Genomic DNA, 21,320 nt, shown 5'->3' with positions numbered 1-21,320 from the left:
GCCTCCTTGGGTGGGTAACTTTCCTTCCGAGGGAAGTTTTTCCTGTCCAGGCTTGAGTTTTTCCCCTTTTGGGGGGTTCTTCTCTTGCCTTTTTTTCGTGCGACTATGCTCTTGGTGCTGAGCGGTCGCACCTGCAGTTACGCTCAAGGGGCTGGGCGACTGTAGGAGCCCCTCTTCGGAGGTTTGCTCTTTGAAGGTCACTGGTTGACCCGTCTCTTCTACGAAGTGTTTCTCTTTCGTTCGCGAGAGAGTACACTCATAGAGACTCCTCTTCGGAGGACTCTTCTGCTGTTGTTGCTGTTGGCCTCCTTCGCCGTAAGGCTCACCGTCCGCTACGTCGTAAGGGCCTCCCTTCTCCCTATAAGGGTACTAAGAGGCGCCTTTTTGAATCTCCGTATGCAGCCTACATCTCCTTCTTCTTGATTTTCGCCCCTGGTGCAGATGGACTGCAGTCTGACCTCGTCTTCCGACGGGCAACGGTCTTCCCGACGGACAACGGTCTTCCCGACGGACAACGGTCTTCCGACGAACATCGGTCTCCCGGCAGACAGACAACGGTCTTCCGACGGACTTCAGTCTCCCAACGGACAACGATCCCTTCGGGGCAAAGGGTTGCCTCCCACGGGGGTTCTTCCCTTGCGTGTCAGGGTTCCCCTGCGCGCCCTTCTGCTGTGTTCTCTCCTGCTCAGTGTTAGCGCACAGGCGCTCTCCTGATCTCCTGCTCAGTGTTAGCGCACAGGCGCTCTCCTGCTCATCAGCGCTTTCCTGATCGCTAGCGCTCTCCTGTTCGCCAGCGCTCTCCTGTTTGCCAGCGCTCTCCTGCTCATCAGTGCTTTCCTGATCGCTAGCGCTCTCCTGTTCGCCAACGCTCTCCTGTTCGTCAGCGCTCTCATGATGATCATCTCTGCTGTTCCTGTTGGTTCCTGTCACGTGCCCTGTGCGCCCACATTCGCCCTCGCGATCTAGAACTACGGTTCAGGTCTTGGACAAGGATTCTTCTTTTACGCACAGGCTTCCATGCGTTGCCGTCTGCTCGCCAGCGATCTCCAGCTCGCCAGCGACCATAGACGCGTCAACGTTCGCCTGCTCATCAGCGATCTCCTACGCTTCAACGTTCGCCTGCTCGTCAGCGATCTCCTACGCGTCAACGTTCGCCTGCTCGTCAGCGATCTCCTACGCTTCAACGTTCGCCTGCTCGTCAGCGATCTCCTATGCGTCAACGATCGCCATCGATCTGCCGCGCGTGTCAGTTTCCCTGGACACCATCAGTAGCGATCTAGCGCTCGCCTGCTGTGTATCACGATCTCCGGTAGCTGAGTCTTGCCGTAGATCTTCCTCCTGCTCGCCAGCGCTCACCTTTACTTTTGTCCTTCTGTGCGCCAGCTTTCCTCTCGCCAGCGCACGTCTGCGCACCCTTTTCTGCCTCGCATCAATGGGCGCCAACGGTTTTTCTGACCGTCTAGGATCGCCTGATTAACAGCTTGCCTCAGCGCTCACCTTCCTGATGCACATGCGCGCTAACCATCGATAGTCTCTCGCGTTGGCAATCGCCTACGCGCCCGCGCGATTCTTCACCTGCGCGCTAGCGTTTTGTTCACGCACCACCGCTCGCCAACGCGCCAAAGTTTGCCAACGCGCCTTCACTCTTCTACGGGCTATCACTCGCCAGAACTTCTGTTTTCACTCCTCCAAGGCGCTTTCTTCCAGACTCTGCGGGGCTCCAGCGCCTCTTTCTTTCTGCCTCGTCGGCTTAAGTTTTTGGACCGGCTACGTCAACTGAGACAAGGTGTGCTACAGCAGTCCCCTCCTGTCAGGAACAGTTAGCACGGGAGGCTCTCCCTGGGGGGCATAATCCTAGAGGGAGCGGCAGAGTTCACGAACTCTAGGATTGGCTCCCCCCCCCTCCCTTGCAGGTTTCACGCTGGGAGGATGCCTAAGGTTACTCATCCGGATGACAGCTTCCCGATGCCCATTCCTGCACGATCTCTGTGATCGGCCAAGGATATCGCGCCTGCCGTCTCTGTCAGCGAATTCAGTGTCTCTGAACCTCTATGCCATAGGGTCGGCAAGAGTTTGCCCGTTTGGGCAGAATGGTCCATGCCTTAGGAGAAGGTCCTCCATAGGATCGTCGACGGCTTCACCCCCGGCTTCTTCAGTCGATCCTTTCTTGTAAGGAAGTATCTGAGACGGGAGTTCCGTAGTCGACCTCTCAGCCCTGATCAAGTTTGTCGAACAAACTTCGTCCAGCGTGGAACAGCAGAATCGATCAGACTGGTAACGAGGCGACAGGACTCCTTAGGCCCTGGATCGGATGGACGGGTACTTAAAGTTTCCATTCTATCCATCTTCCAGGAAGTTCGTGGAATTCAACCTAGACTACAGGTATTCCTGCTTAAGATGCAGTGTGGCGATCCCGCCTTGGCATTGCAGGATTTTTCCCTAGAGAACTCTCCCTGCTTTCCTCATGGCCGCTCAGGTGCAGGCTTCCGCCTCCTTCGCCTTTTGGAGGTCTGGTCAACTCCGGTAGGCTCGGGTTCGACCTTCTTCAGCGCTGGGACAAGCTTCCGGATGCTTACCATGAGTGGGGGTTCATGGTATTTTGCTAGGAGCCTTCTCTTCTTCTGCCTCAACATCTGGAGTATCTAGCCATGATATTGAGTCAACGGCCATACCACGTTGGAAACCCCGCTTCTCGTCTGTCCAGCGAGGTTAAGCAACGTCGGTTCTGGTCGGTACTTGGATGGGTGACCGCCTGGGGATGCCAGATCCTGTTGCCACCTCCTCCGAGCCTTCCCTTCAGTTGACTGTGGCAAGGCTGAGGAGAGTCGCAGTACCTGTTTTCAGTCAAGCAGAGCTTTCACCCCTACCTTGGAACGTTTCCTAGTTCTCTTTTCCTCATTGACCCGTCTAAAGTTCCGAACGGTCGCCTCAGGTTAAGTTCCCTGTGGGGCGGCCCAAGTTCCGGTGGTTTCAAAGCAACGATTAACCGGACTTTCTGGCCCCTATGGGACCAGCGGAACGATTAGACCTGCAATGGGGGTTGACCTATGGAACCTCTTGATGTAAGTGGATATTCTTGTCCTTTCCCCACATTTTTTATGTTGTTCTCGGACTCTTCAAAGAAAAGGGGGGCGGGGGGGGGGGGGGGGGGGGGGGCGGGGGCATGTTCCGTTCCAGGCCTATGGTCAGGACCTGAAGGATACCTCTCCATCATTCAGGCAGGCTTAGGGGCCGTAGTCTGGCCCCTCTACAGATCCTACAGCTCCTGCCGAGTCGCTCCGTGCACGTCAACTTCATGGTACTGGCGTGTTCTAACCAGCAGGGGACACATTTTCACACCTTCGCATCTTGCATTAGAGATACTGAGATGATTTGAGATACTCTCAATACCACCATCGGCTCTCTCATTCCGGGCAGAGGAATGTTCTCTCCGACTATCCGAGCAGAGCCTCGTAGAGAGAGTGTACCTGGGGGTCTTTGGCCTTGAGTAACCAGCAAGTCCTGGTCTGGGGGACCGGATCGCGACCACTTGAAACCTCAAGCTTCCGCTGTTCTTCCCCCCCAGTCTCAAACCCCGAGACTGGCAAGATGCATTCTAGTGATGGTGGGACAACATCGACGCCTGCGTTTTCCCTCCTTTGTTGTCTGTTGAGAATGGGTCTCAACAAGACCACGTTGTCTGTCAACCTTTCAATGGCCCTGAGAGCTCCACTGGGACTATGCGCAGAACGGTTTCCGGACCCTCTGCTTCCCCTGACGGAACTCTCGGGAGAGCTTCTCCCACGGCACAGGCTACTCAAACAACCACACTGCAACATCTTTCACGAGCCAGGGCGTCGCTTCGGCTTCATGCCTGGAGACACTACACCTCCTCCTCAAGAAGAGACAACCTGCTACAGTCGCGGGACGGAGGTCGCGTCATCTGCGATAGTCATCCGCAGGGGTCTTCCAGACGAAGTGGAGAGTCTTCTGTGGTTGGTGTCGTGGGAGATATACCTCTTCCCTTGAGGCCTCTTCTCCAGCAATAACGATCTTATTGCCTTTCGGCGGGAGGAAACTTTTCCGCTCTCGGCAATGAAGCCTGTCGCTCAGCCTTTCCCGGACCTTCAGGCTTTAAGGAATAATTTTTTCCTTCCCGCTGGACCTTTCCTCGCTCATGCGAAGCTGCGAACGTCCCTGCCCTAGCCGGAGTGAGACCTCCAACTTGGAGCATGGCTAGGACTTTTTAGTCCCTTAAGAGATCTTCTGAAGACCCTTTACGTCAGGCCGCTGATCGTATTCCGTCTTGGGGCTCCTGCTCACTCTGGCCATGGCCAGTGTGTAAGCAATCTTCCTGGTCTCGTACGACTCCGCCCTTTCTAAGGAATGGGGAAGGCAACATTCAGGTTCGCTCCTGAGTTGTTGGCTGGACTCAGAATCTTGGGGTCCCGGCCCTTTGGTCCAATTCCTTCAAGATTTCGAGTCACCATTCTGTATCTGATGTCCCAAAACCTTCTCCTTCTTGCCAGTAAAGGAATCGAGAGGTTAGCTTTGGGAACAGCTGCAGTTTGTCCTCACGTGCAGCCGGTTTGGGAGCACAAGAAGGACACGGGGGAGAGTCACCAGTATACCTCTTCAGCTCGGACTCAAGGACATTCATCTCGACCTGAATCCAGACCCTCCCCCGTCACGTCGCCCTACAGCACGATGTCGGATACATTGCAACGTCCCTCGCCTTCGAGTAATACTACTCTGTGACGCAGGTGCTACAAGCTGGAGTCTGGAAGCGTGTAATGACCTTCGCAGCCTGCTTCCTGCAGGGCGTGACCCCAGGAGTTTAGATACGTTTTCTATTGCTCTGTGGTGGCTACACAACAGCTGGTCTAACCTCATACTCCTTTTTGGACAGGTAGCAGAAGGTTGAGGGCATTGTTATCAGGTTTTAGTCTGCATGAACGAAAGAAGTATATCTGGCCCTTACTTCTTTCTTCATCATCTCCTTTACTGGGAAGCAGCATCCTGGTCTCTGCATAGCTGACCTCAAATCTCTGCAGGTAAACCATGCTTCCTTGTGTTCCGAGTATTGAGTCAATGCTGTCGTGTCCCCCATACCCTAACGAGGTGGTACAGTATTGGGAACGTCCTAACCCAGAGTTCCTTCTGGAACTCCAGGTCAACTGCCTAGGACGGGTCACACTTCTTCCTTCACACACAGCTTATGTAGGCCACACGGTTCCTTAACTTGTGAGGTGCAGGGACTCCTTTTTTCGAGTGCGACTCACTCGGATTCTGAGTCCCCGGGTAAAGCCAAAGCCAGTATGGCTGGGAACTTTCCACCCTACCTAAGGGGTAAGTCACCCAATGTAAATAGCGTGGTTTGTATTTCGGTTACGGAACAAATGACAAATTCGAAGATAATTTGTATTTTTCCTAACCATACAAACCTTAGCTATTTACACATATTTGCCCGCCAGCCCTGTCCCCATAAGACAAGTCCTACCTCTAAGTGAAAGTGAGCATTCACCGGTGTGTGAGGGGGGTGGGGGGTGGGGGAGGGGTAGCTAGCTACCACTCCCCCCCCCCCCCCCCCCCCGCTAACTAGCTCGGGGGTAATACACCCTCGTTAAATTGTAATGGCTTGCCATTTCAGCTACGCTAAAAGTTAAACCCAATGTAAATAGCCAAGGTTTGTATGGTTAGGAAAAATACAAATTATCTTTGAATTTGTCATGTTTGTTTTTAAAAAATGGGTTACATATTGTCTTAGAAAATAAACCTCAATAGTAAGATCATCCTGATTCATTCACGGTATATGCACCACATGTGATGACCGCTCAACTATAATATTAAAAAATGGTAATCCTTTTTACTTCATGGTTCACGATATTAAGTCACTCATGACAAGGAAAGCCTATATTATTCCCTGGGGACTGAACAAACAGTTAACCCTCACTTTTCATGAGGGTTATGTTATAGGGTGACCCTAACCCCGCAAAAATAAAAATGTTACAAAAATCAGGAGAAACCTATATTTTGCTATTTACAGGGCTTTTATACCTTTATAAACTCTCTCCATACTGTTATAAATCTTTCTCACACTCCAATGAACACTTTTATTTATACGCAATTTTTGCTACACATACAGCATATATTTAAGTGCACTACTGAAGCTCATACAGTACACATAAGATTTTGCTAGTCTAGCCTAGCTTACAGGTTCAGGACTGGAGTACGTTTTGCTTTACACGTTCAATGCAGTATACTTATGTTAATATGTAGAATATATATGGCTACAGGACACGGAGAATATTTCTATAAAGTTACAATATAATTTAAGGCTGCACGACATGAAACATTTCTCTAAAACTATTTAAAATGAAAAATTATTATGCCACATACAGTACGTAATTCTATTCCTGAATAATTTTAACATTTTGTATGGGGTAATCATTCCATTAACACTTGAATGATGACAATGAATTAGCTATGCTGTAGATGACTTAGACGATGATATCTACTGTACTGTACTGCACAACCACTTGTAGGTGCCATTATAGGAATGAAAGTAATTAAAGTACAAAGTAAAACTTGTAGACATACGGCTCGCAAAATGCAAAAGTGGACTGCGACAAGGGTAGATGCTGCCTGGCCTAGTATCATTCTCTTGGATGATGTTGCATTCCATGGGCCAATCTGCGGCCAGGATACAGATTACGAAGCCCTGATTGTTTGGTTCTCATCTGTCAGGTGATAGTGTGTTGTGTATGATCGGATGTAAGCAACACAGGTGATGTAGATGTTCTCTGTGCAGTGTCAGCAGACACAAGCCCAGGGTATTTTCTGTCACTCTTGTTCAAACATGCTTTCTTTGGCTGTGACATTTTTTACATTGGTCTTTAATTTACTTTATCATATTTTTATAGTTTTTTAATTTGTTGAGGAAGAACATTACAATACCTCCAGGTATCATCTGCTGCATTATATTGAGCAAAGTGATTCGTGTTTTGTGGTTGGCATTGTCGACAGGGTATCTCTCCTCTGTGTCACCATACCAACAACAGCGAAATTTTTGTTGTATCTCAAGGAGAAAAAACTGTTCGGTACCGGTGGTGAAAGGCTGTCAGTTGGCCTTAAGCCTCATTTTTAAGCTGAACGGTTTTAACATTACATCCTCGACGGAATTGTTTTGCCTCATATGGAATTTTGAGGGCACCTGCTTCAGTCAGAAGTCAGACCTCCTCCTGGGAATGTAGTGAAAGTACTACGCTCACTGAAATGACCACCACACAAATCTCTTCGTCAAGCATCAGATCGTGACTTGACCCTGAAGACTGTCTTTCTCCTAGCCCTGGCCTCTGCTAATAGAGTTGGTAAGCTACATGGTCTGTCCTATGACATCGCCAATTTAAGGGGATGGAGGCAAGTGCCGCTCAGTTTCGTCCAAAAATTTGTAACTCAGCCTCAAAATCCGGCTGTACCGGATCCTAGATTCAGGCCTTCTGGATTGAGTCTCTCCGTTTTGTAACAGATGACCCAGACCAACTGTTATTCTGCCCTGTGAGGACACTGAGAAAATGCCTTAAAGGGCTTAGAGACACCCTCAAATCAGAAGTCTATAAGAGCACGGGGAGAGCCAAGAGGAAGATTACAAAGAACTTCATATCTTCCTAGATTAGACAGATAATCAAGAGAGCCCTACAACCAGGCTCCTCACCTTTCAGTTGTCGTCCACGTGCTCACAACGTCAAGGGAGTCAGCACATCTCTGGAGTTCAAAAAGAATTTATCTGTGATACAGGTACTAAAGCGGACATGTAGAAACGGCAAACAACTTTCACTGCCCACTACCTGCAAGATATAATCCACAGGAACCTGGATACATTTACCTTAGGTCCTGTGGTGGTTGCATAAAACCCAGTTAATAACACCTCAGTTTCCTTGTAGGACAAGTAGCACTTGGCTGCGGGCAGATGTTACCAGCGAGTAAGCCTAGGTTAAATGTGTGAATTAGTGGCCACCACCTATTTTACTCTTCCCTCACTTTGGGTCCAGCATCAGAGGAACTCTGCAAGCTGATCTCCTCTGACTGCCGGTGGGTTCCATTATCCCTTGTCTAACCTAATTGTATATTTGTTCCGTAACCGAAATACAAACCACGCTATTTACATTGGGTTTACCTTTTAGCGTAGCTGAAATGGCGAGCCATTAGAATTTAACTAGGGTGTATTACCCCCGGGCTAGTTAGCGGGGGGGGGTAGGTGAGTGGTAGCTAGCTACCCCTCCCCCCCCCCACACCGGTGAATGCTCACTTTCACTTTTGGCTCGGACATGGACAGACATCTCTGTCTTTGTCCTCGCTTGGCAGCCATTGTTTGTTTTGTCTTTACTTAATCACTTACTTTTCTTTTACTCAATATATATGTAAACATTTTCTCATATTTGAGTATAGAAATCAGTAAATTTCCTTTTCAGAGTTTGTGCTTGTTTGTGTAGTGTACGATATCTCCGTGGAGTCGGCAGTAAGGCCACCATGGTGTAATTTTTTGGGTCGCGATCGAGTTTGACTTCGGTCTTTCTCTCTCTCTCTCTCTCTCTCTCTCTCTCTCTCTCTCTCTCTCTCTCTCTCTCTCTCTCTCTCTCTCTCTCTCTCTCTCTCTCTCTTGAGGTCGTTCACCCTTTTACTACGTTACTTACTACGCCTTTGTAGCCTCCTTCCCGTGTGGAGGGGTTGCTACGCCGTACGTTTTGTCTCAATTAGTTTATGAATCTAATTGTATTTGTTGATTCTTCAGTTTTGTAGAACGATTCCTTTCGGGGTTTTCGTTCTTTCTTTAGTGTTCATTCATTTTTTTTTTTTTAATTACATAATTACATAGTTACATAATTATAATTGTTATAATTCTGTGTTGGTTACAGCTCTCCTTCCGTGAGTGTAACTGGTTGTGAGGGCACGTGCCTGTTGTGTAATTCTTGTGTTCCTTTCCCTCGGGATTCCTCTTCGGAGCCTTCCCGGGGGAATGAATGTTAACTATTGCTTTTGTTTTATTTTTTCACAGTTACCGATCTAGTTCGTTTCTGTAATGTGACTACGGAGTGAGCTGTCTTGTTGAGGCCTGGGGTTTCGTCTGTTGCTGCCTCCCCTATAGATCTTCGTCAGGGGCGTGTTCTCCTTCTTCTGGAAGTACTCCCGTGACGACTGACAGCTCTCCAGTTCATTTTAGAACTCTCAGGAGGCTTGCCTCCTTGGGTGGGTAACTTTCCTTCCGAGGGAAGTTTTTCCTGTCCAGGCTTGAGTTTTTGCCCTTTTGGGGGGTTCTTCTCTTGCCTTTTTTTCGTGCGACTATGCTCTTGGTGCTGAGCGGTCGCACCTGCAGTTACGCTCAAGGGGCTGGGCGACTGCAGGAGCCCCTCTTCGGAGGTTTGCTCTTTGAAGGTCACTGGTTGACCCGTCTCTTCTACGAAGTGTTTCTCTTTCGTTCGCGAGAGAGTACACTCATAGAGACTCCTCTTCGGAGGACTCTTCTGCTGTTGTTGCTGTTGGCCTCCTTCGCCGTAAGGCTCACCGTCCGCTACGTCGTAAGGGCCTCCCTTCTCCCTATAAGGGTACTAAGAGGCGCCTTTTTGAATCTCCATATGCAGCCTACATCTCCTTCTTCTTGATCTTCGCCCCTGGTGCAGATGGACTGCAGTCTGACCTCGTCTTCCGACGGGCAACGGTCTTCCCGACGGACAACGGTCTTCCCGACGGACAATGGTCTTCCAACGAACATCGGTCTCCCGACAGACAGACAACGGTCTTCCGACGGACTTCAGTCTCCCAACGGACAACGATCCCTTCGGGGCAAAGGGTTGCCTCCCACGGGGGTTCTTCCCTTGCGTGTCAGGGTTCCCCTGCGCGCCCTTCTGCTGTGTTCTCTCCTGCTCAGTGTTAGCGCACAGGCGCTCTCCTGATCTCCTGCTCAGTGTTAGCGCACAGGCTCTCTCCTGCTCATCAACGCTTTCCTGATCGCTAGCGCTCTCCTGTTCGCCAGCGCTCTCCTGTTTGCCAGCGCTCTCCTGCTCATCAGTGCTTTCCTGATCGCTAGCGCTCTCCTGTTCGCCAGCGCTCTCCTGTTCGCCAGCGCTCTCCTGTTCGTCAGCGCTCTCATGATGATCATCTCTGCTGTTCCAGTTGGTTCCTGTCACGTGCCCTGTTCGCCCACATTCGCCCTCGCGATCTAGAACTTCGGTTCAGGTCTTGGACAAGGACTCTTCTTTTACGCACAGGCTTCCATGCGTTGCCTTCTGCTCGCCAGCGATCTCCAGCTCGCCAGCGACCATAGACGCTTCAACGTTCGCCTGCTCGTCAGCGATCTCCTACGCGTCAACGTTCGCCTGCTCGTCAGCGATCTCCTACGCGTCAACGTTCGCCTGCTCGTCAGCGATCTCCTACGCTTCAACGTTCGCCTACTCGTCAGCGATCTCTTACGCGTCAACGTTCGCCTGCTCGTCAGCGATCTCCTACGCGTCAACGATCGCCATCGATCTGCCATGCGTGTCAGTTTCCCTGGACACCATCAGTAGCGATCTAGCGCTCGCCTGCTGTTTATCACGATCTCCGGTAGCTGAGTCTTGCCGTAGATCTTCCTCCTGCTCGCCAGCGCTCACCTTTACTTCTGTCCTTCTGTGCGCCAGCATTCCTCTCGCCAGCGCACGTCTGCGCGCCCTTTTCTGCCACGCATCAATGGGCGCCAACGGTTTTTCTGACCGTCTAGGATCGCCTGATTAACAGCTTGCCTCAGCGCTCACCTTCCTGATGCACATGCGCGCCTTCTGTTAGCGCGATGCGCGCTAACCATCGATAGTCTCTCGCGTTGGCAATCGCCTACGCGCCCGCGCGATTCTTCACCTGCGCGCTAGCGTTTTGTTCACGCACCACCGCTCGCCAACGCGCCAAAGTTTGCCAACGCGCCTTCACTCTTCTACGGGCTATCACATGCCAGAACGCGCCATTGCTCGTCAACGCGCCATTGCTCGTCAACGCGCCATTGCTCGTCAACGCGCCATTGCTCGTCAACGCGCCATTGCTCGTCAACGCGCCATCGCCCGCCTATGCGTCATCGGTCTCCCGACCGCCTGCGCTCACCCGCACGCCCGCGTGCCTGAGCGTCCACACGCCCACGTGCCCGCGTGCCTACGCTCATGCGCGACCGCGCACATGCTCTCCAATGTTCGCCCGCGCGCGAACCATCGGTTTTTCCATCGCGTGGAAGAACGGTGTTCCGTCGTGCGGACCGCCGGTGTTCTGTCGCGCGGACCGACGGTGTTCCGTCTCGCTGTCCGACTGAGTTCCGTCGCGCGGTCCGACGGTGTTCCGTCGCGCGGTCCGACGGGGTTCCGTCGTGCGGACCGAAGGGGTTCCGTCGCGCGGACCGACGGGGTTCCGTCGCGCGGACCGACGGGGTTCCGTCGCGCGGACCGACGGGGTTCCGTCGCGCGGACCGACGGGGTTCCGTCGCGCGGACCGACGGGGGTTCCGTCGCGCGGACCGACGGGGTTCCGTCGCGCGGACCGACGGGGTTCCGTCGCGCGGACCGACGGGGTTCCGTCGCGCGGACCGACGGGGTTCCGTCGCGCGGACCGACGGGGTTCCGTCGCGCGGACCGACGGGGTTCCGTCGCGCGGACCGACGGGGTTCCGTCGCGCGGACCGACGGCGTTCCGTAGCGCGGACCGACGGCGTTCCGTCGCGCGGACCGACGGCGTTCCGTCGCGCGGACCGACGGCGTTCCGTCGCGCGGACCGACGGCGTTCCGTCGCGCGGACCGACGGCGTTCCGTCGCGCGGACCGACGGCGTTCCGTCGCGCGGACCGACGGCGTTCCGTCGCGCGGACCGACGGCGTTCCGTCGCGCGGACCGACGGCGTTCCGTCGCGCGGACCGACGGCGTTCCGTCGCGCGGACCGACGGGGTTCCGTCGCGCGGACCGACGGGGTTCCGTCGCGCGGACCGACGGCGTTCCGTCGCGCGGACCGACGGCGTTCCGTCGCGCGGACCGACGGCGTTCCGTCGCGCGGACCGACGGCGTTCCGTCGCGCGGACCGACGGCGTTCCGTCGCGCGGACCGACGGCGTTCCGTCGCGCGGACCGACGGCGTTCCGTCGCGCGGACCGACGGCGTTCCGTCGCGCGGACCGACGGCGTTCCGTCGCGCGGACCGACGGCGTTCCGTCGCGCGGACCGACGGCGTTCCGTCGCGCGGACCGACGGCGTTCCGTCGCGCGGACCGACGGCGTTCCGTCGCGCGGACCGACGGCGTTCCGTCGCGCGGACCGACGGCGTTCCGTCGCGCGGACCGACGGCGTTCCGTCGCGCGGACCGACGGCGTTCCGTCGCGCGGACCGACGGCGTTCCGTCGCGCGGACCGACGGCGTTCCGTCGCGCGGACCGACGGCGTTCCGTCGCGCGGACCGACGGCGTTCCGTCGCGCGGACCGACGGCGTTCCGTCGCGCGGACCGACGGCGTTCCGTCGCGCGGACCGACGGCGTTCCGTCGCGCGGACCGACGGCGTTCCGTCGCGCGGACCGACGGCGTTCCGTCGCGCGGACCGACGGCGTTCCGTCGCGCGGACCGACGGCGTTCCGTCGCGCGGACCGACGGCGTTCCGTCGCGCGGACCGACGGCGTTCCGTCGCGCGGACCGACGGCGTTCCGTCGCGCGGACCGACGGCGTTCCGTCGCGCGGACCGACGGCGTTCCGTCGCGCGGACCGACGGCGTTCCGTCGCGCGGACCGACGGGGATCAGTCGCGCGGACCGACGGGGATCCGTCGCGCGGACCGACGGCGTTTCTTCGCGCGAACGTCGGCTTGATTCTTGCAGTACCCTTTGCTCGCCTATGGGTTATCGCTCGCCGACCACCAGCTCTCGCCCTTCCTACCACGCTCGCCCTCCTTCTGTGCTCCTTCGCTCACCTTCGTTTGCGTTCCTGCGTGCCCGCGCATGGGCGCTTCCACGTTCTCCCACGCGCAAACCATTGATTAACCATCGCGCGAGCGCCAGGGCGATTGTGACCGCGATTCCCATTGTGGTTTCGCAGCATGGCCAGCCTGGCGAGTCTTCTGGAGCGTATTTCCAGAACACGGCCTTACCCCGTAAACGCAGAGCATGGCACATGCAAGAGCAGGAAGAATTTTCAGGGAAGTCTGAGCAACATTCTTCTTTCCAGAACTTGGGTTAGCCCTTCCCGTCATTCCCTGGAAGGGTTTTGCCAGGGAGCTTTCCGTTCGAGATTTCTCCTCCGGCCAAGGGGTGACTGGTTTACCCCTTCCTCTTCTCCATCTCGTGAAAGGAGCTTACCAGGTCTTTTCCCTCCTCGGTTGCGACCCGAGGTTTTGTTCAAGGAAGCTACTGGAAGATCATGGGTACTTTCGTACTCTCGGGCTCAAGCACCTTGGCGTTTCGTCGCCAAGTTAGAACTTGCGCGCAAGCTCGATGTTGGACATCTGGACGCAATGACCAAGGGCTTCCTTTCGGGTGTCTCATCCGTGGATGTCGACAACCTCAGACACCCTTCCATCCATGGGAAGAGCTTGTTTGTACCCAAGGACAGAGAAATAGACAGCGATTGTGCAGAGGAAGTCGACTTCTGTTTTCACTCCTCCAAGGCGCTTTCTTCCAGACTCTGCGGGGCTCCAGCGCCTCTTTCTTTCTGCCTCGTTGGCTTAAGTTTTTGGACCGGCTACGTCAACTGAGACAAGGTGTGCTACAGCAGTCCCCTCCTGTCAGGAATAGTTAGCACGGGAGGCTCCCCCGGGGGGGGCATAATCCTAGAGGGAGCGGCAGAGTTCACGAACTCTAGGATTGGCTCCCCCCCCCTCCCTTGCAGGTTTCACGCTGGGAGGATGCCTAAGGTTACTCATCCGGAAAACAGCTTCCCGATGCCCATTCCTGCACGATCTCTGTGATCGGCCAAGGATATCGCGCCTGCCGTCTCTGTCAGCGAATTCAGTGTCTCTGAACCTCTATGCCATAGAGTCGGCAAGAGTTTGCAAATTTGGGCAGAATGGTCCATGCCTTAGGAGAAGGTCCTCCATAGGATCGTCGACGGCTTCACCCCCGGCTTCTTCAGTCGATCCTTTCTTGTAAGGAAGTATCTGAGACGGGAGTTCCGTAGTCGACCTCTCAGCCCTGATCAAGTTTGTCGAACAAACTTCGTCCAGCGTGGAACAGCAGAATCGATCAGACTGGTAACGAGGCGACAGGACTCCTTAGGCCCTGGATCGGATGGACGGGTACTTAAAGTTTCCATTCTATCCATCTTCCAGGAAGTTCGTGGAATTCAACCTAGACTACAGGTATTCCTGCTTAAGATGCAGTGTGGCAATCCCGCCGTGGTATTGCAGGATTTTTCCCTAGAGAACTCTCCCTGCTTTCCTCATGGCCGCTCAGGTGCAGGCTTCCGCCTCCTTCGCCTTTTGGAGGTCTGGTCAACTCCGGTAGGCTCGGGTTCGACCTTCTTCAGCGCTGGGACAAGCTTCCGGATGCTTACCATGATTGGGGGTTCATGGTATTTTGCTAGGAGCCTTCTCTTCTTCTGCCTCAACATCTGGAGTATCTAGCCATGATATTGAGTCAACGGCCATACCACGTTGGAAACCCCGCTTCTCGTCTGTCCAGCGAGGTTAAGCAACGTCGGTACTTGGATGGGTGACCGCCTGGGGACGCCAGATCCTGTTGCCACCTCCTCTGAGCCTTCCCTTCAGTTGACTGTGGCAAGGCTGAGGAGAGTCGCAGTACCTGTTTTCAGTCAAGCAGAGCTTTCACCCCTACCTTGGAACGTTTCCTAGTTCTCTTTTTCTCATTGACCCGTCTAAAGTTCCGAACGGTCGCCTCAGGATAAGTTCCCTGTGGGGCGGCCCAAGTTCCGGTGGTTTCAAAGCAACGATTAACTGGACTTTCTGGCCCCTATGGGACCAGCGGAACGATTAGACCTGCAATGGGGGTTGACCTATGGAACCTCTTGATGTAAGTGGATATTCTTGTCCTTTCCCCACATTTTTTATGTTGTTCTCGGACTCTTCAAAGAAAAGGAGGGCGGGGGGGGCGGGGGCATGTTCCGGTCCAGGCCTATGGTCAGGACCTGAAGGATACCTCTCCATCATTCAGGCAGGCTTAGTGGCCGTAGTCTGGCCCCTCTACAGATCCTACAGCTCCTGCCGAGTCGCTCCGTGCGCGTCAACTTCATGGTACTGGCGTGTTCTAACCAGCAGGGGACACATTTTCACACCTTCGCATCTTGCATTAGAGATACTGAGATGATTTGAGATACTCTCAATACCACCATCGGCTCTCTCATTCCGGGCAGAGGAATGTTCTCTCCGACTATCCGAGCAGAGCCTCGTAGAGAGAGTGTACCTGGGGGTCTTTGGCCTTGAGTAACCAGCAAGTCCTGGTCTGGGGGACCGGATCGCGACCACTTGAAACCTCAAGCTTCCGCTGTTCTTCCCCCCCCAGTCTCAAACCCCGAGACTCTGGCAAGATGCATTCTGGTGATGGTGGGACAACATCGACGCCTGCGTTTTCCCTCCTTTGTTGTCTGTTGAGAATGGGTCTCAACAAGACCACGTTGTCTGTCAACCTTTCAATGGCCCTGAGAGCTCCACTGGGACTATGCGCAGAACGGTTTCCGGACCCTCTGCTTCCCCTGACGGAACTCCCGGGAGAGCTTCTCCCACGGCACAGGCTACTCAAACAACCACGCTGCAACGTCTTTCACGAGCCAGGGCGTCGCTTCGGCTTCATGCCTGGAGACACTACACCACCTCCTCAAGAAGAGACAACCTGCTACAGTCGCGGGACGGAGGTCGCGTCATCTGCGATAGTCATCCGCAGGGGTCATCCAGACGAAGTGGAGAGTCTTCTGTGGTTGGTGTCGTGGGAGATATACATCTTCCCTTGAGGCCTCTTCTCCAGCAATAACGATCTTATTGCCTTTCAGCGGGAGGAAACTCTTTTCCGCTCTCGGCAATGAAGCCTGTCGCTCAGCCTTTCCCGGACCTTCAGGCTTTAAGGAATAATTTTTTGCTTCCCGCTGGACCTTTCCTCGCTCATGCGAAGCTGCGAACGTCCCTGCCCTAGCCGGAGTGAGACCTCCAACTTGGAGCATGGCTAGGACTTTTTAGTCCCTTAAGAGATCTTCTGAAGACCCTTTACGTCAGGCCGCTGATCGTATTCCGTCTTGGGGCTCCTGCTCACTCTGGCCATGGCCAGTGTGTAAGCAATCTTCCTGGTCTCGTACGACTCCGCCCTTTCTAAGGAATGGGGAAGGCAACATTCAGGTTCGCTCCTGAGTTGTTGGCTAGACTCAGAATCTTGGGGTCCCGGCCCTTTGGTCCAATTCCTTCAAGATTTCGAGTCACCATTCTGTATCTGATGTCCCAAAACCTTCTCCTTCTTGCCAGTAAAGGAATCGAGAGGTTAGCTTTGGGATCTTCCTCCTGCTCGCCAGCGCTCACCTTTACTTCTGTCCTTCTGTGCGCCAGCTTTCCTCTCGCCAGCGCACGTCTGCGCGCCCTTTTCTGCCACGCATCAATGGGCGCCAACGGTTTTTCTGACCGTCTAGGATCGCCTGATTAACAGCTTGCCTCAGCGCTCACCTTCCTGATGCACATGCGCGCCTTCTGTTAGCGCGATGCGCGCTAACCATCGATAGTCTCTCGCGTTGGCAATCGCCTACGCGCCCGCGCGATTCTTCACCTGCGCGCTAGCGTTTTGTTCACGCACCACCGCTCGCCAACGCGCCAAAGTTTGCCAACGCGCCTTCACTTTTCTACGGGCTATCACTCGCCAGAACGCGCCATTGCTCGTCAACGCGCCATCGCCCTCCTATGCGTCATCGGTCTCCCGACCGCCTGCGCTCACCCGCACGCCCGCGTGCCTGAGCGTCCACACGCCCGCGTGCCTACGCTCATGCGCGACCGCGCACATGCTCTCCAATGTTCGCCCGCGCGCGAACCATCGGTTTTTCCATCGCGCGGAAGGACGGTGTTCCGTCGTGCGGACCGCCGGTGTTTCGTCGCAGGGACCGCCGGTGTTCTGTCGCGCGGACTGCCATTGTTCCGTCTCGCGGTCCGACGGTGTTCCGTCTCGCGGTCCGACGGAGTTCCGTCGCGCGGTCCGACGGAGTTCCGTCGCTCGGTCCGACGGTGTTCCGTCGCGCGGTCCAACGGTGTTCCATCGCGCGGTCCGACAGTGTTCCGTCGCGCGGTCCGATGGTGTTCCGTCGCGCGGTCCGACGGTGTTCCGTTGCGCGGACCGACGGTGTTTCATCGCTCGAACGTCGGCTTGATTCCTGCAGTATCCATTGCTCGCCTACGGGTCATCGCTCGCCGATCACCAGCTCTCGCCCCACCTACCACTCTCACCCTCCTTCTGCGCTCCTTTACGCACTTTCGTTTGCGTTCCTGCGTGCCCGCGCATGGGCGCTTCCGCATTCGGCCACGCGCAAACCATTGATTCACCTTCGCGCGAGCGCCAGGGCGATTGCGGCTGCGATTCCCGTTGGGGTTTCGCAGCATGGCCAGCCTGGCGAGTCTTCTGGAGCGTATTTCCAGAACACGGCCTCACCCCGTAAACGCAGAGCATGGCACCTGCAAGAATAGGAAGAATCTTCAGGGAAGTCTAAGCAACATTCTTCTTTCCAGAACTTGGGTTAGCCCTTCCCCGTCATTCCCTGGAAGGGTTTTGCCAGGGAGCTTTCCGTTCGAGATTTCTCCTTCGGTCAAGGGGTGACTGGTTTACCCCTTCCACTTCTCCATCTCTTGAAAGGAGCTTACCAGGTCTTTTCCCTCCTCGGTTGTGACCCGAGGTTTTGTTCAAGGAAGCTACTGGAAGATCATGGGTACTTTCCTCCTCTCGGGCTCAAGCACCTTGGCGTTTCGTCACCAAGTTTCGAACTTGCGGGCAAGCTCGATGTTGGACATCTGGACACAATGACCAAGGGCTTCCTTTCGGGTGTCTCATCCGTGGATGTCGACAACCTCAGACACCCTTCCATCCATGGGAAGAGCTTGTTTGTGCCCAAGGACAGAGACATAGACAGCGATTGTGTGGAGGAAGTTAACTTACGTTTTCACTCCTCCAGGGCGCTTTCTTCCAGACCCTGCGGGGCTCCAGCGCCTCTTTCTTTCTGCCTCGTCGGCTTAAGTTTTTGGACCGGCTACGTCAACTGAGACAAGGTGTGCTACAGCAGTCCCCTCCTGTCAGGAACAGGTAACACGGGAGGCTCCCGCGGGGGGGCATGATCCTAGAGGGAGCGGCAGAGTTCACGAACTCTAGGATTCCCCCCCCTCCCCCCTTGCAGGTTTCACGTTGGGAGGATGCTTAAGGTTACTCATCCGGATAACAGCTTCCCGATTCCGATTCCTGCACGATCTCCGTGATCAGCCAAGGATATCGCGCCTGCTGTCTCTGTCAGGGAATTCAGTGTCTCTGAATTTCTATGCCATAGGGTCGGCAAGAGTTTGCAAATTTGGGCAGAATGGTCCATGCCTTAGGAGAAGGTCCTCCATAGGATCATCGACGGCTTCACCCCGGGCTTCTTCAGTCGATCCTTTCTCGTAGGAAAGTATCTGAGACGGGAATTCCACAGTTGACCTCTCAGCACTGATCAAGTTTGTCGAACAAACTTCGTCCAACGTGGAACAGCAGAATCGATCAGACTGGTAACGAGGCGACAGGACTCCTTAGGCCCTGGATTGGATGGACGGGTATTTTCAGTTTCCATTCCATCCATCTTCCAGGAAGCTCGTGGAATTCAGCCTAGACTACAGGTATTCCTGCTTAAGATGCAGTGTGGCGATCCCACCGTGGCATCGCAGGTTTTTCCCCAGAGAACTCTCCCTGCTTTTCTCATGACCACTCAGGAGCAGGCTTCCGCCTCCTTCGCCTTTTGGAGGTCTGGTCAACTCCGATAAGCTCGGGTTCGACCTTCTTCAACGCCGGGACAAGCTTCCGGATGCTTACCATGAGTGGGGTTTCATGGTAATTTGCTTGGAGCCTTCTCTTCTTCTGCCTCAACATCTGTAGTATCTAGCCATGATTTTGAGTCTATGGCCATACCACGTTGGATACCCCGCTTCTCGTCCGTCCAGCGAGGTTAAGCAACGTCGGCTCTGGTCGGTACTTGGATGGGTGACCGCCTGGGGACGCCAGATTCTGTTGCCGCCGCCTCCGAGCCTTCCCTTCAGTTGACTGTGGCAAGGCTGAGGAGAGTTGCAGTCCCTTTTTTCAGTCAGGCAGAGCTTTCAGCCCTACATTTCTTAGGTCTCATTTCCTCATTGACCCGTCTAAAGTTCCGAATGGTCGCCTCATGATAAGTTCCCTATGGGGCGGCCCAAGTTCCGGTGGTTTCAAAGCAACGATTAACTGGACTTTCGGGCCCCTATGGGACCAGCGGAACGATTAGACCTGCAATGGGTGTTGACCTATGGAACCTCTTGATGGGAGTGGATATCCTCGTCCTTTCCCCATATTTTTGATGCGGTTCTCGGACTCGTCAAAGAAAAGGGGGGGGGGGGGGCATGTTCCGGTCCAGGCCTATGGTCAGGACCTGAAGGATACCTCTCCATCATTCAGGCAGGCTTAGGGGCCGTAGTCTGGCCCCTCTACAGATCCTACAGCTCCTGCCGAGTCGCTCTGTGCGCGACGACTTCATGTTACTGGCGTGTTGTAACCAGCAAGGGACGCATTTTCATATCTTCGCATCTTGCAGTAGAGATACTGAGATGATTTAAAATCCTCTCAATACCACCATCGGCTCGCGCACTCCGGGCAGAGGAATGTTCTCTCCGACTATCCGAGCAGAGCCTCGTAGAGAGAGTGTACCTGGGGGTCTTTGGCCTTGAGTAACCAGCAAGTCCTGGTCTGGGGGACCTAATCGCGACAGCTTGGAACCTCAAGCTTCCGCTGTTCTTCCCCCCCAGTCTCAGACCCCGAGACTCTGGCAAGATGCATTCCGGTGATGGTGGGACATCATCGACGCCTGTGTCTTCCCCTCTTGGTTGTCTGTTGAGAATGGGTCTCAACAAGACCAGGTTGTCTGTTGAGAATGGGTCTCAACAAGACCAGGTTGTCTGTCAACCTTTGAATGGCCCTGAGAGCTCCACTGGGACTATACGCAGAACGGTTTCCGGACCCTCTGCTTCCCCTGACGGAACTCCCGGGAGAGCTTCTCCCACAGCACAGGCTACTCAAACAACCACACAGCAACATCTTTCACGAACCGTGGCGTCGCTTCGGCTTCATGCCTGGAGACACTACGCCTCCTCCTCAAGAAGAGATAACCCGCCACAGTCGCGGGGCGGAGGTCGCGTTATCTGCGATAGGCATCCATAGGGGTCTTCCAGGCGAAGTGGAGAGTCTTCGGTGGTTGGTGTCGTGGGAGATATACCTCTTCCCTCGAGGCCTCTTCTTAAGCAATACCTAACTTATTGCTTTACGGTGGGTGGAAACTCCTTTCCGCTCTCGGCATTGTAGCCTGTCGCTCAGCCTTTCCCGGGCCTTCAGGCTGAAAGGAATAAGTTTTTCCTTCTAGCTGGATCTTTCCTCGCTCATGCAAAGCTGCGAACGTCCCTGCCCTAGTCGGAGTGAGACCTCCACCATGGAACATGGCTCGGACTTTTTAGTCCCTTAAAAGATCTTCTCAAGACCCTTTACGTCAGGCCTCTAATCGTATTCCGTCTTGGGTCTCCTGCTCACTCTGGCCGCGGCCAGTGTGTAAGCAATCTTCTTGGTCTCGTATGACTCCGCCCTTTCTGAGGAATGGGGGAAGGCAACATTCAGGTTTGCTCCTGAGTTGTTGGCTAGACTCAGAATCTCGGGGACCCGGCCCTTCGGTCCAATTCCTTCAAGATTTCGAGTCACCATTCTGTATCTGATGTCCCAAAACCTTCTTCTTGCCAGTAAAGGAATCGAGAGGTTAGCTTTGGGAACAGCTGCAGTTTGTCCTCAGTTGCAGCCGGTTTGGGAGCACAAGAAGGACACGGGAGAGTGTCACCAGTATACCTCTTCACCTCGAACTCAAGGACATTTATCTCGACCTGAATCCAGACCCTCCCCCGTCACGTCGCCCTATAGTACGATGTCGGATACATCGCAACGTCCCTTGCCTTCGAGTAATACTACTCTGTGACGCAGGTGCTACAAGCTGGAGTCTGGAAGCGTGTAATGACCTTCGCAGCCTGCTTCCTGCAGGGCGTGACCCACAGGAGTTTTGATACGTTTCTATCGCTCTGTGGTGGCTACACAACAGCTGGTCTAACCTCAGGCTCCTTTTTGGACAGGTAGCAGAAGGTTGAGGGCATT

At 54.5% G+C, this 21,320-nt stretch overlaps 1 long non-coding RNA gene and 2 pseudogenes across 1 annotated transcript in view; all 3 read left to right on the top strand.

The window, feature by feature from the left end:
* The window catches only part of LOC137639112 (uncharacterized), a 96,093-nt gene that overhangs the window by 27,881 nt on the left and 46,892 nt on the right, over positions 1–21,320 (top strand). The gene's annotated exons all lie outside the window — the stretch shown is intronic.
* On the top strand, positions 2,659–2,777 carry LOC137640342 (5S ribosomal RNA; annotated as a pseudogene).
* Positions 19,063–19,181, top strand: LOC137640368 (5S ribosomal RNA; annotated as a pseudogene).

This window comes from Palaemon carinicauda, chromosome 4, assembly GCF_036898095.1.
Source record: "Palaemon carinicauda isolate YSFRI2023 chromosome 4, ASM3689809v2, whole genome shotgun sequence".
Taxonomy (NCBI): Eukaryota; Metazoa; Arthropoda; class Malacostraca; order Decapoda; family Palaemonidae; genus Palaemon; species Palaemon carinicauda.
This window is presented reverse-complemented; position numbering and strand designations above follow the sequence as displayed.